General features: G+C 45.7%; 1 long non-coding RNA gene across 1 annotated transcript in view; it reads left to right on the forward strand.

The window, feature by feature from the left end:
• The window catches only part of LOC148055442 (uncharacterized), a 53,739-nt gene extending 39,243 nt beyond the window's left edge, over nucleotides 1–14,496 (forward strand). The window contains exons 3-4 of the long non-coding RNA XR_015705361.1: nucleotides 6,640–6,711; nucleotides 8,852–14,496. This is a non-coding gene — a long non-coding RNA (uncharacterized LOC148055442). The remainder of the gene's footprint in view (nucleotides 1–6,639; nucleotides 6,712–8,851) is intronic.
• The last annotated feature ends 636 nt before the right edge of the window (nucleotides 14,497–15,132 follow it).

Genomic DNA, 15,132 nt, shown 5'->3' on the forward strand with positions numbered 1-15,132 from the left:
TGGTCACCCTCCTCTGGACACGTTCTAATAGTTTAATGTCCTCCTTATACTGAGACACCCAAAACTGCACACAGTACTCGAGGTGGGGCCGCACCAGTGCAGTGTAGAATGGGACAATCACCTCCCTTGACCAGTTAGCTATGCTGTGCTCGATGCACCCCAGGACATGGTTGGCCCTTTTGGCTGCCAAGGCACACTGTTGACTCATATTCAACTTGCCATCAACCCAACCCCCCAGATCTCTTTCCGTGGGGCTGCTCTCCAGCCTCTCGTCCCCCAATATGTATGTATAACCAGGATTACCCCATCCCAGGTGCAGAATCTGGCACTTGCTCTTGTTAAACTTCATATGGTTGGTGATTGCCCAGGTCTCTAGTCTATCCAGATCTCTCTGTAAGGCCTCTCTACCCTCAAGGGAGTCCACAGCTCCTCCTAGTTTAGTATCGTCAGCAAACTTACTTACTTAATATACATTTGATTCCTGTGTCCAGATCATTTATAAAAACATTTAAAGAGCTCTGGCCCTAAAATTGAGCCCTGGGGAACCCCACTGGTGACTGGCCGCCAGCCTGATGTAACCCCATTTACTATAACTCTTTGAGCTTGACCCGTCAGCCAATTGCTCACCCATCGTATTATGGACTTGTCTAGCTGTGTGCTGGACATTTTGTCCAGAAGGATACTGTGAGAGACAATATCAAAAGCTTTGATAAAATAAAAAAAAAAAAAACAACACATCTACTGGCTTCCCCTGGTCAACTAGATGGGTGGCCTTGTCATAAAAGGAAATTGAGTTGGTTAAGCAGGCCTTTCCCCTCATGAACCCATGCTGGCTATGACCAATGACTGCATTGTCTCTCAAGTGTTTTTCAGTAACTCCCAGAATAACCTTCTCCATAAATTTACCAGACGCTGAAGTGAGACCCTTCTTGAAAATTGGGACAACATTTGCCAGCTTCCAGTCAACTGGGACCTCTCCAGACTCCCAAGAGCATTGAAAAATAATGGAGAGAGGTCTCGCAATGACATCGGCCAGCTCTTTCAGTACCCTGGGATGAATCCCTTCAGACCCCATAGATTTATGTGCATCCAGCTAGAGCAGCAGTTCAGTCGGCTGGGAGTTTATCATCCCCCCAGTCACGGTCTTCCAACACAGGGCTCCGGGGGTCCCAGGGCCCATTATCAGCGTTGAAGACAGAGGTGAAGAAGGTGTTAAACGTCTCTGCTTTGTCTACGTCCCTATTTGTGAGGTGACCAACCTCGTCAAGCAATGGACAATGTTATCTCTGATCCTCCTTTTGCTGTTCACATATTTAAAAAAGCCCTTTTTGTTGTCCTTCACAGTGCTGGCCATCTTGAACTCTAATCAAGCTTTGGCTGAATGAATTTTCTCCCTACAGTGGCGAACAGCATCTCTGTAGTCCTCCTGTGTCACCTGTCCTTGATTCCAATGTCCGTACACTTTCTTTTTCCACCTAAGTTCTAGAAGAAGATCCCCGCTCATCCAAGTCGGCCTTCTGCCCCGCTTGCTTGACTTCCGACACTTTGGAATTGCCTGCTCCTGTGCTCTTAAGACATGGCTCTTAAAAAGTGACCAGCGTTCCTGGACCCCAATACCTTCAAAAGCAGATTCCCAGGGGACCTTACTAACTGGCTCCTTCAGCAGCCCGAAGTCTGCTCTCCCCATATTCAGGGTCGAAGTTTTGCTGGCAATTTTTCTCCTATCGATCGCTAACGATTTGAACCACAACTACTATGAGGCCCTGGAATTGGATGGGCAGACAAGTGATGATGTGGATGCAGGTCCTTCTGGGATGGAGGGGTCGTCTAGGCAGCCTCCCCCTGCATCACAACCACCCATGTCAAGAAAAAAAGAAGGGTAGTTGTCATGGGTGACTCCCTTCTGAGGGGAATGGAGGGTCCCATATGCCGACCGGATCCAACCCACAGGGAAGTCTGCTGCCTCCCAGGGGCAAGGATAAGAGACATCACTAGAAAACTCCCCAGTCTGGTAAGGTCCTCAGACTACTACCCACTATTAGTTCTCCATATCGGCAGCGAAGAGATAACAAAGAAAAATCCTAAAGTCAATCAAAAGGGATTTCAGAGCCTTGGGGCGGTTAGTTGAAGGATGAGGTGTTCAGGTGGTGTTTTCTTCGATCCTTCCGGTAGCAGGGAAGAACATTGAATGGAAGGGGCAGACCCAGATGATCAACACGTGGCTCCGAGGCTGCTGTCATTGGTGGAACTTTGGGTTTTTCGATCATGGGATGGTGTTGTGGTTTAACCCCAGCCAGCAACTAAGCACCACACAGCCGCTCGCTCACTCCCCCCTGGTGGGATGGGGGAGAGAATCGGAAGAGTAAAAGTGAGAAAACTCATGGGTTGAGATAAAGACAGTTTAATGGGTAAATGAAAAGCTGCGCGCGCAAGCAAAGCAAAGCAAGGAATTCATTCACTACTTCCCATGGGCAGGCAGGTGTTCAGCCATCCTCAGGAAAGCAGGGCTCAATCACACGTAACGGTTACTTGGGAAAACAAACGCCATCACTCTGAACGTCCCCCCCTTCCTTCTTCTTCCCCCAGCTTATATACTGAGCATGACGTCATATGGTATGGAATAGCCCTTTGGCCAGTCTGGATCAGCTGTCCTAGCTATGCTCCCTCCCAGCTTCTTATGCACCTGGCAGAGCATGGGAAGCTGAAAAGTCCTTGACTAGTGTAAACTCTGCTCAGCAAGAACGAAAACATCAGTGCGTTATCAACATTATTCTCATCCTAAATCCAAAACACAGTGCTCTACCAGCTACTAAGAAGAAAACTAACTCTATCCCAGCTGAAACCAGGACAGATGGTCTATTCATCCCCAGGCCTAATGACATCTGATGGGATGCACCTATCTCAGAAGGGGAAAAGGGTTTTTGCCCAGGAGCTAGCAGGGCTGATTGATAGAGCTTTAAACTAGATTGGAAGGGGGAAAGGGACAATACCTGGCTAGTCAGTGACGAGCAATGGGATGGCATGCCAAAGTTCGAGGAGCTGCGTGCTAGTGAAATTCCTCAGACTGCTCCACGAGGCAACAAGCACAATGAACCGCAGTTGAAGTGTTTTTTTACACAAATGCACGCAGCCTGAGGAACAAGCAAGAGGAGCTAGATGCCTTGGCCCAGTCCCAGAGATACGATGTCATAGGCCTAAGTGAAACCTGGTGGGATGAGTCCTGTGACTGGTGTGCCATGATGGATGGTTACAGGCTCTTCAGGAGGGATAGGCAGGGCAGGCGAGGCAGCGGGGTGGCATTGTATGTAGTGGAGGGGCTGGAATGCATGGAGGTAGCAGTTGGTGATGGCACAGTTGAGAGCCTCTGGGTAAGGATTAAGGGACAGACAAAGAAAGCGGATGTCGTTGTGGGAGTCTACTATAGGCCACCCAGCCAGGATGATGACACGGATGAGTTATTCTTTAAGGAACTAAGGGATGCTTCCAAGTCATCTGCCCTTGTCCTTATGGGGGACTTTGACTTGCCAGATGTCAACTGGGAATACCACACAGCTGGTACAAGCAGGTCCAGAAGACTCTTAAAGCATCTGGATGATACCTTCTTGGTACAAGTGCTAAGAGAACCGACCAGGAAAGCTGCCTTCCTCGACTTGCTGCTTACTAAGAGAGAGGGTCTTGTGGGTGAAGTGGCGATTGGTGGCTGCCTTGGCCACAGCGACCATGAAGCAGTGAAGTTTAAAATCTATGGTAACAGGAGGAGAACTGCCAGCAAGACCTCAGCTCTGGATACGAGGAGAGCTGACTTCAGGCTGCTCAGGGAACTACTTAGTAAGGTCCCCTGGGAAAAAGCTTTTGAAGGTGCTGGGGTCCATCAGTGCTGGTCACTTTTTAAGTACCACCTCCTGAGAGCACAGGAGCAGGCAATTCCAAAATGTTGGAAGTCAAGCAGGCGAGGTAGAAGGCCGGCTTGGCTGAGTAGGGATCTTCTTCTAGAACGAAGGCGAAAAAAGAAAATGTATGGCCAGTGGAAGCAAGGTCAGGCGACATGGGAGGACTACAGAGCGGCTGTTTGCCACTGTAGAGAGGAAATACGCGCGGCCAAAACTCAACTGGAGCTGAAGCTGGCCAGTACTGTGAAGGACAACAAAAAGGGCTTTTATAAATATGTAAATAGCAACAGGCAGGCAAGAAATAACAATGGCCCATTACTTGACGAGCACGGTCACCTCACAAACAGGGATATAGACAAAGCAGAGACATTTAATGCTTTCTTCGCCTCGGTCTTCAACACTGAGGATGGGCTCCGGGACCCCCAGAGCCCTGGGCTAGAGAACCATGACTGCGAGAACAACAAACTCCCAACCAACCCCGAACTTGTGCGGGATTTGCTGCTCCAGCTGGATCCCTATAAGTCAATGGAGCCCAATGGGATTCATCCCAGGGTACTGAAAGAGCTGGCTGATGTCATAGCGAGACCTCTCTCAATGATTTTCAATGCTCTTGGGAATCTGGGGAGGTCCCAGCTGACTGGAAGCTGGCAAACGTTGTCCCAATCTTCAAGAAGGGCAACAGGGATGACCCTGGTAACTACAGGCCTGTCAGTCTCACCTCTGCGCCTGGCAAAATCATGGAGAAGATTATTCTGGGAGTTATTGAAAAACACCTGAAAGACAACGCAGTCATTGGTCCCAGCCAGCATGGATTCACGAGGGGAAAGTCCTGCTTGACCAACTTGATTTCCTTCTACGACAAGGTTACCCACCTAGTTTACCAAGGGAAGCCAGTCGATGTAATCTTTTTGGACTTCAGTAAAGCCTTCGATACTGTCTCTCACAGTATCCTCCTGGACAAAATGTCCAGCATACAGCTGGATGAACACAGAATGCAATGGGTGAGCAATTGGCTGACGAGTCGGGCTCAAAGGGTTATAGTAAATAGGGTTACATCGGGCTGGCAACTAGTCACTAGCGGGGTTCCGCAGGGATCCATCTTGGGGCCAGTGCTCTTCAATATCTTCATAAATGACTTGGATGCAGGACTTGAAGGTTTGCTATCTAAGTTTGCTGATGACACAAAACTGGGAGGAGCCGTTGACACTCTCGAGGGCAGAGAGGCCCTGCAGAGAGATCTGGACAAATTAGAGAGCTGGGCAATCACCAACCGTATGAAGTTTAACAAGGGCGAGTGCCAGATTTTGCACCTGGGACATGGCAATCCCGGATGTACATACAGACTGGGGAACGAGAGGCTGGAGAGCAGCCCCGCGGAGAGGGATCTGGGGGTTCTGGTCGACAGCAAGTTGAACATGAGCCAACAGTGTGCCTTGGCAGCCAAGAGGGCCAACCGTGTCCTGGGGTGCATCAAGCACTGTGTTGCTAGCTGATCGAGGGAGGTGATTGTCCCGCTCTACTCTGCATTGGTGCGGCCTCTTCTCGAGTACTGTGTGCAGTTTTGGGCGCCACAGTACAAAAAGGATACGAAGCTACTAGAGAGTGTCCAGAGGAGAGCCACGAAGATGGTGAAGGGTTTAGAGGGGAAGCCGTACGAGGAGCGGCTGAAGTCACTTGGTCTGTTCAGCCTGGAGAAGAGGAGACTGAGGGGAGACCTCATCGCAGTCTACAGCTTCCTCATGAGGGAAGAAGGAGGGGCAGGTGCTGATCTCTTCTCCCTGGCGACCAATGATAGGACCCGAGGGAATGGCAGGAAGATACGCCAGGGGAGGTTTAGGTTGGACATTAGGAAAAGGTTCTTCACCCAGAGGGTGGTGCAGCATTGGAACAAGCTCCCCCAGGAGGCAGTCATGGCGCCAAGCCTGACAACATTCAAGAAGCAATTGGACAACGCCCTCAGGCATATGGTATGATTTTTGGGGTTGTCCTATGCAGGGGCAGGAGTTGGACTCGATGATCCTTGTGGGTCCCTTCCAACTCAGGATATTCTATGATTCTATGATTCTAAGGATTCTGGAGAATGCATATTCCAGGACAGCTTGTGAGCCCTCTCTGTCAAGTGTCCTGAAAGAAGAACTATTTTGAGTGGGGCCTTGAGCAACAGCAAGCCTTTGAGAGGATCAAACAGGAGATTGCTTGTGTGGTAGCTCTTGGGCCTGTTTGGATAGGACCAGCTCTGCAACATGTGCTCTACACTGCACCTGGGGAGCATAGTCTCACCTGGAGCCTCTGGCAGAAAACCTCAGGAGAAACCTGAGGTCGACCTCTAGGGTTTTAGAGCTGGGAGTATCAAGGATCAGAAGCCCGCTACACCCCAACTGAAAAAGAGATGCTAGCAGTATATGAGGGGGTTTGAGCTGCTTCGTAAGTTGTTGGTACAGAAGCATATCTACTCTTGGCACCGTGATTGCCCATGCTGCACTGGATGTTCAAAGCAATCATCCCCTCTACACGTCACGCAACCAGTGCTACATGGAGTAAGTGGGTAGTGTTGATCACACAATGGGCTTGAGCGTGGATCCCCAGCTCCCCGGGAATTCTGGAAGAGATCATGGACTGTCCAGAAGGCAGAGATTTAGGAGCATCGCCTGAGAGGGTGGCTCGTGCCCAAGAGGCACCACATATAATGAGTTATCAGAAGATGAAAGGCATTATGCTCTGTTTACCAAGGGATCCTGTCATGTTGTAGGAAACCATCGGAAGTGGAAAGCTGCTGTGTGGAGTCCCACACGACAAGTCATTGAAGCCACTGAAGGAGAAGGTGAGTCAAGTGAGTTTGTAGAAGTGAAAAAGTCATCCAACTAGCCCTAGAGACTGCTGAACAAGAAAAGTGGTTGGTACTTTATCTCTATACTGACTCCTGGATGGTGGCTAATGCCCTATGGGGGTGGCTACAGCAGTGGAATAAGACCAATTGGCAGTGCAGGGGTAAACTCATCTGGGCTACTGCACTGTGGCAAGACATCACTGCCTGGGTAGAAAACTGCTCTAAAGGTACATCATGTAGATGCTCACATGCCCAAAAGCTGCGCCACTGAAGAACATTGAAACAATGAACAGGTAGACAAGGCTGTCAAAATTGAAGTAGCTCAGGTGGACCTGGACTGGGAGTGTAAGGGCGAGCTATTTGTAGCTCGATGGGGCCCATGAAACATCAGGACATCTAGGGAGAGATGCAACATACAGATGGGAGAGGGGTGGACCTGACCATGGAGGTCATTACGCAGGTCACCCATGAATGTGAAACATGTGCCGCAATCAAGCAAGCCACACGAGTAAAGTCTCCCTGGAATAGAGGGCAGTGGCTGGGTTTTCAATATGGTGAGACCTGGCAAATTGACTATATTGGACCACTGCCATGAACGTGCCTAGGCAAGCACTACATACTCACCATGGTGGAAGCAACTACCGGGTAGCTAGAAGCATACCCTGTAAACCATGCCACTGCCCCAAAAACCATCTTAGGCCTTCAAAGGCAAATTTTGTGGTGACGTGGTACCTCAGAAAGAACTGAGTCAGACAATGGGACTCATTTCTGAAATAACCTCATAAACTCCTGGGCCAAGAAACATGGCATCAAGTGGGTGTATCACATCCCCTATCACCCACAAGCCTCTGGAAAGACTGAGAGATATAATGGACTATTAAAGACTATGTTGAGAGCGTTGGGCACTGGGGCATGGAATCACTGGGATATAAATTTAGCAGAAGCCACTTGGCTGGTTAACACCAGAGGATCTGTAATAAAAATAATTTTGCATCTGATCTGATTTAACATAATAATCAGACTGTTAAGGTGGAAATATTGGACCTATTTAAAAGTAGTTATCTTCTTAACTATAAAAATTAAGTCAGGAAAAGGTTGTTGCCCTGTGAATTCATGTTCATTTCAGTTTGTATTTTACAGTATTTATCATCAGAGTAGGAGGTTTATATCAAACCAGAATTAATTTTGTATAATTGTTGCCTGTATTAGATATATGAATACTTGTCATTAAAAGCTCAGAACTCACTAATGTGAAAGGCGTGTACTTCAGATTCATGCTACTTATTTTTCTCTGTACAATTCAGTTTGTGAAGTTTGTGCTGTGGAATCTACCGCCTACCTTTTGCATCACACAGAGCTTCTTAGTGAGAATTACACTAATGATAAATTCATACTAAAGAACAGTTCTTAAGATACCAGTGTATAATGACTTGTCCAAAAAGTATTCCTGAGGGACAGTGTCTAGTTGGAATTAAGAATACATGATGAAGAAAAAACATTATATTTCCATTTATGTTCAGAAGGATGCCTGTAGTCAGAGGCTTTGCTGTCACCAGTAATTCATTACTCAGTGGGGCTCCAGGTGGTTTGCCATGGCAATGTAGGAAGGCAATACCAATACTTTGTTTCTCTGACACTTTCCATATGCATTTTTAAATGAGTATACCAGAACTGTCAGCTATGTGAGCTTTTCTTTTCATGAAATAAACACTAATACTATTAAGGCAGCAGGAGTTGTAAAGCATGAAATCCAGGAGGAGGACAGAGGCAAGAAAGGGAACAGAAAGAAATAATTTGGCATGTTTGACAGTTAACGTTCCCATCATCTCCTTCGTTAAGCCTAGTTAGGCAGATCCAAAGAGAGATTATAAAAACATACAAGTGAGGATACAAGTGGACAGCAAATAAGTAAAATAAACTGGAACATGCCAGAAAGGATGAATGATCAGGGAGAACTCAAACCAGTTCTATATCTTTGTCAGTTCTGGGGTAGCCAAAAGCCTGACCAAAACATCTCAAACCTAGTCACATACTGCGGAAGAGCAGACCCCTCAGGATTCTCCTGCAAGAAAATCTTTGTCATACATATTTCATATCTTGACTAAAACCTACCATATCCTTCTTCCTTCAACAGCTTGCCCAGAAGCAGATGAGCACATGAGCACCTAAGACCACGAGGGAAGAGAACAGAATTGTAACTGTCCTCATTATTTTTCATCATGTTGCAAGTCTTCAGGCCTTGTCAGCAAAATTCATCCAATCGGTTATGTTGTGTTAGATTTAAAATAGCGCCCTATGCTGTTACAATAAGAAAGTGCATTTTGCAGATGTCAAGAATCTCCCCTTGAAAGGACTCTATCCTTGAAATTCAGACCTTTACTCTCAGACTTGCATATAGCAAAAGTTGCTGGCATGCAACCTTTAATGTCAAAATTGAGACCACTTCTGCAGTTGCAATCATTTAGTTAATTTAAAACTATATATAGTGTGCATATGTATACACTCTCCATAAAGCTTCCTAGCTTATTACATCTGCCTTAATTCTGACCAGTTACTCAAACAAACCCTGTATTGCAGGGAAAGAACACTCAGTTCATGTTGTTAAACCAAAACAGGATTGAGGCAGTTTATTGATTTATTAACAACACGGAATTAACTGTCAATCAGTGAACCATACATTTAAGATCAATATCAGTAATGCAACAAATAAACCACAATACAAGCTCCTTTGAAAATGTTAATAAACACCTACAAATTTCTAAGCACTCTTCTACAAATAATCCAAAAAAGTTCCATCTCTTGCACCCCCTGTCCAGGGAAGCTCAGGTTACTCACCCTCACTACTCCTGGGTGTGCAAAATCCCTGTCTGCACACCCCTCCTGGGGACAAGGGCTCCCAAGGGGCTCCCTACAGCCTGCTGACCCACATGAGGTACCACCCAGAACCCCAGTGAGGGTCCCTCCTGGCTGTGCCCCCAGCACTTGGACCCTGGCTGGCTGTAGGTAAGGCTGCTCATGGCAATCAATGGGAGGATGCGCTGCCCAGATGGGAAGAGTGTGGGAAGCCCCCAGGCAGCATCTGGCACTGCCAAACTGGGTTTTGACTGCTGCAGTTTCCACTCCAGAGTTTCTTCCACTGTTACAACATTTCATGATTATTTTATACTTCCTTTTAGGCTGACTCCTCCTCTATTTCACAAAATTACAGAATCACACCAAATCACAGAATGGCTGAGGTTGGAAGGGACCTCTGGAGGTCATCTGTTTCAATACCCCTGCTCAAGCAGGGTCACCTAGAACAGGTTGTCCAGGACCACGTCCAGATGGCTTTTGAATATCTCCAAGGAGGGAGACTCCACAACCTCCCTGGGCAACCTGTTCCAGTGCTTGGTCACCCTCACAGTAAAAAAGGGTTTCCTGATGTTCAGATGGAACCTCCTGTGTTTCACTGTGTGCCCATTGCCTCTTGTCCTGTCACTGGAAAGAGCCTGGCTCCATCCTTTTTGCACCCTTCCTTTGGGTATTTATATACATTGATAAGATCCCCCCTGAGCCTTCTCTTTTCCAGGCTAAACAGTCCCAGCTCTCTCAGCCTTGCCTCATAGGCAAGATGCTCCAGTCCCTTCAGATTCTTCGTGGCCCTGTGCTGGACTCTCTTCAGTATGTCCATGTCTCTCTTGTATTGGGGAGCCCAGAACTGGACACAGGTCTCACCAGTGCTGAGTAGAGGGGAAGGATCACCTCCCTTGACCTGCTGGCAATAGTTTGTCTAATGCAGCTGAGGATACCATTCACCTTCTTTCCAGAAAGGCCACATTGCTGGCTCATGATCAGCTTGGTGTCCACCAGGACCTCAAGTTCCTTCTCTGCCAAGCTGCTTTCTAGCTGGGTTGCCCCTAGCATATACTGGCACCTGGGGTTGTTCCCCTCCAGGTGCAGAACTTTGCACTTCCCCTTGTTGAACTGCATGAGGGTCCTGCGTGCTCATTTCTCCAGCCTGTCCAGGTCCCTCTAGATGGCAACGCATCCCTGTGGCATATCAGCCACTCCTCACAGTTTGGTGCTGTCTTCAAACTTGCTGAGAGTACATGCTGCCCCATCATCCAGATCATTAATGAAGATGTTGAACAGGATTGGACCCAGTATTGATCCCTGGGTTACACTGCTAGTCACTGGCTTCCAGCTAGACTTTGCGCCACTGATCACCACCTTCTGGGCCCAGCCGTTCAGCCAGTTTTCAATTCACCTCACTGTCTGCTTATCCAGCCCGTACTTCAACAGCTCGTCTATGAGGATCTTATGGGAGACAGTGTCAAAAGCCTTCCTGAAGTTGTTAGACATTTCCCATGCTTAGTTGCTCCATCACATTCAGGAGTCTGTAATTCCCTGGGTTCTGTTTAATCCAGCTAACCGTCATCATCTTCTCCCCTCAGTGTGCATGAACTGAATACACAAGGCTGTTGTTCTCGTATTCTTATCCGAACTGCTGTTGTTATACATATCATTTTGCCAATGTTAGAATGCCCTGTGAGAATGCCCAACGCCCTGTGAGAACCTCACAACCTTGCAACAAAATTCCCATTCATTTCAGAGAAACAAAAATTTTGTAGTGCCTGCCAGGGTCACAGAGTCCAGTCTGTGCTGTTAAAGATACTACATCACATAATCCTTTCTATAAAGATATTTGAATCTTATTCTGAACAGAAGCTTTGGTGGCATAAGGAACTGCAGACTCTCTCTATTCTTCATTAATATGTGCAATACTATGTGCAGGTTTGCTCTTTTTCCCTATGAAAAGGCAATCATCCTTTGTACATTAAAAAGTAAAATACAACCATTTTCCTTCACTTGGGCATACTTTGTATGAAAAATAAGAAAATAAGCTGGGAGATGGAAGCAAATTAAGTCTACCTTTTACTTGATCAATGATGAAGATAACATTAGAAAACTAGGGGCTGATAAATAGGAAAGAAGAGTATATTTGTCAGCTACCACTTAAGATTTGGATGCCAATGGATACGCCTTTAATTTAGCTTTTTAGTTTATGTACACAGGAAGAGGCTAAAATATAAACTAAAAAATGGATAAACAGATACACAGCTTGCTTTTGGTTTCATGCACATCCAAGAAAGTAAAGACGACAGAACTGGATATTGGGATTTTGAAGGGCCATCAAGAACATGCAGATCATTGAACTAGGCTGGCACACACTATCAAGAAAATAAAGATATTTCTATTGCAATGACATCTTGAATGCTCTATTCACTATTTTGAGACATTGCTTTTCAACCCTCTACAGAAGACTGAATAGGAATAGCAGACCTATTCAGCAGTTACTATTGAAAAGCCATGCTACACCAAATTGCAATACAGAGTATCCATGACACAGTCCTTCCATGGCTGAAAAACAGATTAACTGGATATCTGAGTTTTCATCAGGTGGGAACTGCAGATCAGTGCAGGAGTCTGAATTGATCTTAGCAAAGGGAACTTGGGTTGAAGTAGGTGCTAGAAATGCATGCAAATGGGTAAAACCTTAATTGTAGTCTCCATATAGAAACTGATTCTTGATAAAATAGATGTCATAAGCATGAAGTCTTCTTATGCTGTTCACATACCGTATGCTGGTTAACAATCAAGGTATGTTTTTGAAACTTTTGCATCCCTGCCTCCCTTTTCCCCCAATCTTGTTAAAAGAACTGAGCACAAAAACAATTTCTGAGGAGGCAAAGAGTTATTTGGGAAAATAATGAGCAAAACCCATATATTCTAGACCTCTTTCCTCACTTGCTTTGCACCCCTTGGTACACTATCAGCTCTTATCCATATGACAGTATTGCATGGACAACTATCCCATTCCTCTAACCCATATCACAGTCAGATCAGCCCTTTCTCAAATCTGCCACTCAAAAGAAAGCACCAAACTTGCTTTGTCAAAAAGATATATTGATTTCATTACAGTGCCATATTTTATGATTGGATATGGGTCATAAACCCTGAAAACCAGTCATTAAATAAGTATTATTGTTTCACTCTAGTCTCATGACCTAGAAAAGTTACAAAGCTTCAGCTGCATTATTCATTTCTCTTGTGTGTAATCAAGACCTATTAGGTTTTACCTGGAGAATAGAAGGCCTTCTAAACTTAATGCTGAAGAGCAGAAATCCTTCCTGCTTCCTACCTACTCTACAATTAATACAGGACAGTTGCCAAAGCAGATGAAAAGAAGTACAGGCACAAAGAGCCTCCAAGGCAAAATCATCTATGGAGACCCAGCTGGTAAAAAATCTCTAGCTAGAGACATAACAGCTGTACATGAAAATAATCTTCCTGATGCTATCTTTAGTCACAGTTGAAGTAATAAAAAGCTACTGGTGACATTTTAAAGGGCAACATCACATCAAAATCCAATTTATACTGGAATCAGATTCTTATTAATGATGTTTGTCATGTAGTAGAGGATTGCATGTACTGGACAAGGTTTCTAGTGTGCTACTATGAAGCCTACTGAAGCTATTTTCTGCCTTAACTGCAAGTCTGGACTGCATTTACATGGGGCTGATTGAACTTTTGTCTTGAGAAATTGCAGGCATTGTTGGTTGTCTGAAGTGAACAGATTTAATTTACTGAAGACTTCAAATCTCATTACACTGTTGTGACTGATCAACAAACCCCTACAATGGAAGACAGCTCAGAGGAGGTGGGCACAGGATATGTGCTCATGAAGCTCAGGGAAGAATACAGGGAATGACCACAGCTGTTGTAAAGAAAACTGAACTTATCTCAACACAAAGGGGACCAGAGGGTGGGATTTGTTTTAAGTAAGGGGTTTTATCAATTGAGTGGATCAAATGGTTGTGTTAACGGCCTTCCCTGAGTTAATCGAAAAGTGTGAATGTCTTCCTGAGTGTGCTGGTTTTGGCTGGGATAGAGTTAATTTTCTTCATAGTAGCTAGTATGGGGCTACGTTTTGGATTTGTGCTGGAAACAGTGTTGATTAATACAGGGATGTTTTAGTTATTGTTGAGCAGTTCTTACACAGCATCAAGGCCTTTTCTGCTTCACACACCACCCTGCCAGCAAGTAGGCTAGGGGTGCACAAGAAGTTGGGAGGGAATACAGCTGGGACAGCTGACCCCAACTGACCAAAGGGATATCCCATACCATATGATGTCAAGCTCAGCAATAAAAAGCTGGGGGAAGAAGGAAGGAGGGATGTTTGGAGTGATGGCCTTTGTCTTCCCAAGTAACCATTAGGCATGATGGAGCCCTGCTTTCCTGGGGATGGCTGAACACCTGCCTGCCAATGGGAAGTAGTGAATGAATTCCTTGCTTTGCTTTGCTTGTGCACACAGCTTCTGCTTTACCTATTAAACTGTCTTTATCTCAACCCACGAGTTTTCTCACTTTTACTCTTCCGACTCTCTCCCCCATCCCACCGGGGGGGAGTGAGCGAGCGGTTGTGTGGTGCTTAGTTGCCAGTTGGGGTTAAACCACAACACTGAACTAGTCAAACCAGCATGGGGTGGGGGTAGGGGAAATGTATACGTTGCTCAGCTCAACATAGAGTATAAAAACTGAGCAACCAACAAAATGAACTTTGAAGAGAGCAACTGACTTGAGCTAGATTCAACCCACATATTCCTTCCCGGTGACTTGGGATGTCCAGCGTCATGATGGTGAGCATAGAAAGACTGGTAATAGGAATCACCTTTGTACAGTGATCCAACTGTATATTGTAATTGCTGCATTGTGCTTGTGTTGCGATTTCAGTATATTGCTGTATCACTGCTAAATCAAAATCCTGTGTAACATCAAATATGTTCAAATAAATAAATTTGGTATTAAAACATTCAAACCTCCTTGTGTGGAATATCTAAAAGAACCTGATCAGAGAGCATTGGACTCTGACAACTGTGCTAGAAAGCAGTGCATAAAAGAGGGCTGGATGAAGAGAACCAGGGCTCAAAAGAAATGGGTAGACTAGTGAGGGAACAAGCTCTTAGAAGTGCTGAACACCATTCAGTACCACTGACTTAAGGGACCTGAAAGCTCTGCACATCATAAAATCTGACTTTTCATATTCTCAACATAAAACATCAGTAATGGTTCCACAGCTTTCTCTTTTCTTCACTCCACATCTCCAGCCTAATGCATGGAGGGCCCTGATATAGAGGAAAGCGGGTTTTATATATGTTACAATACAGTTGCATAGACTAATCAAATTACTCACGTTAAGGGATGGGCTAATCAGTTACTATTGCTAGCATAATCAGTATGTACTTGTCTAATGCAGGATCAGTACATGCTTGTCCCATGCAGGTGGTGCAGACATATGGTCGGTGGTGTGTTAATCTTCATTGTTCTAAACTGATGCCCCAGTTGGTTGTGGTTCTGGCAGTGATTACACACCTG

Source organism: Nipponia nippon, unplaced genomic scaffold (genome assembly GCF_047370975.1).
Source record: "Nipponia nippon isolate SJK-2023a ecotype South Korea unplaced genomic scaffold, ASM4737097v1 scaffold_22, whole genome shotgun sequence".
Classification (NCBI taxonomy): domain Eukaryota; kingdom Metazoa; phylum Chordata; class Aves; order Pelecaniformes; family Threskiornithidae; genus Nipponia; species Nipponia nippon.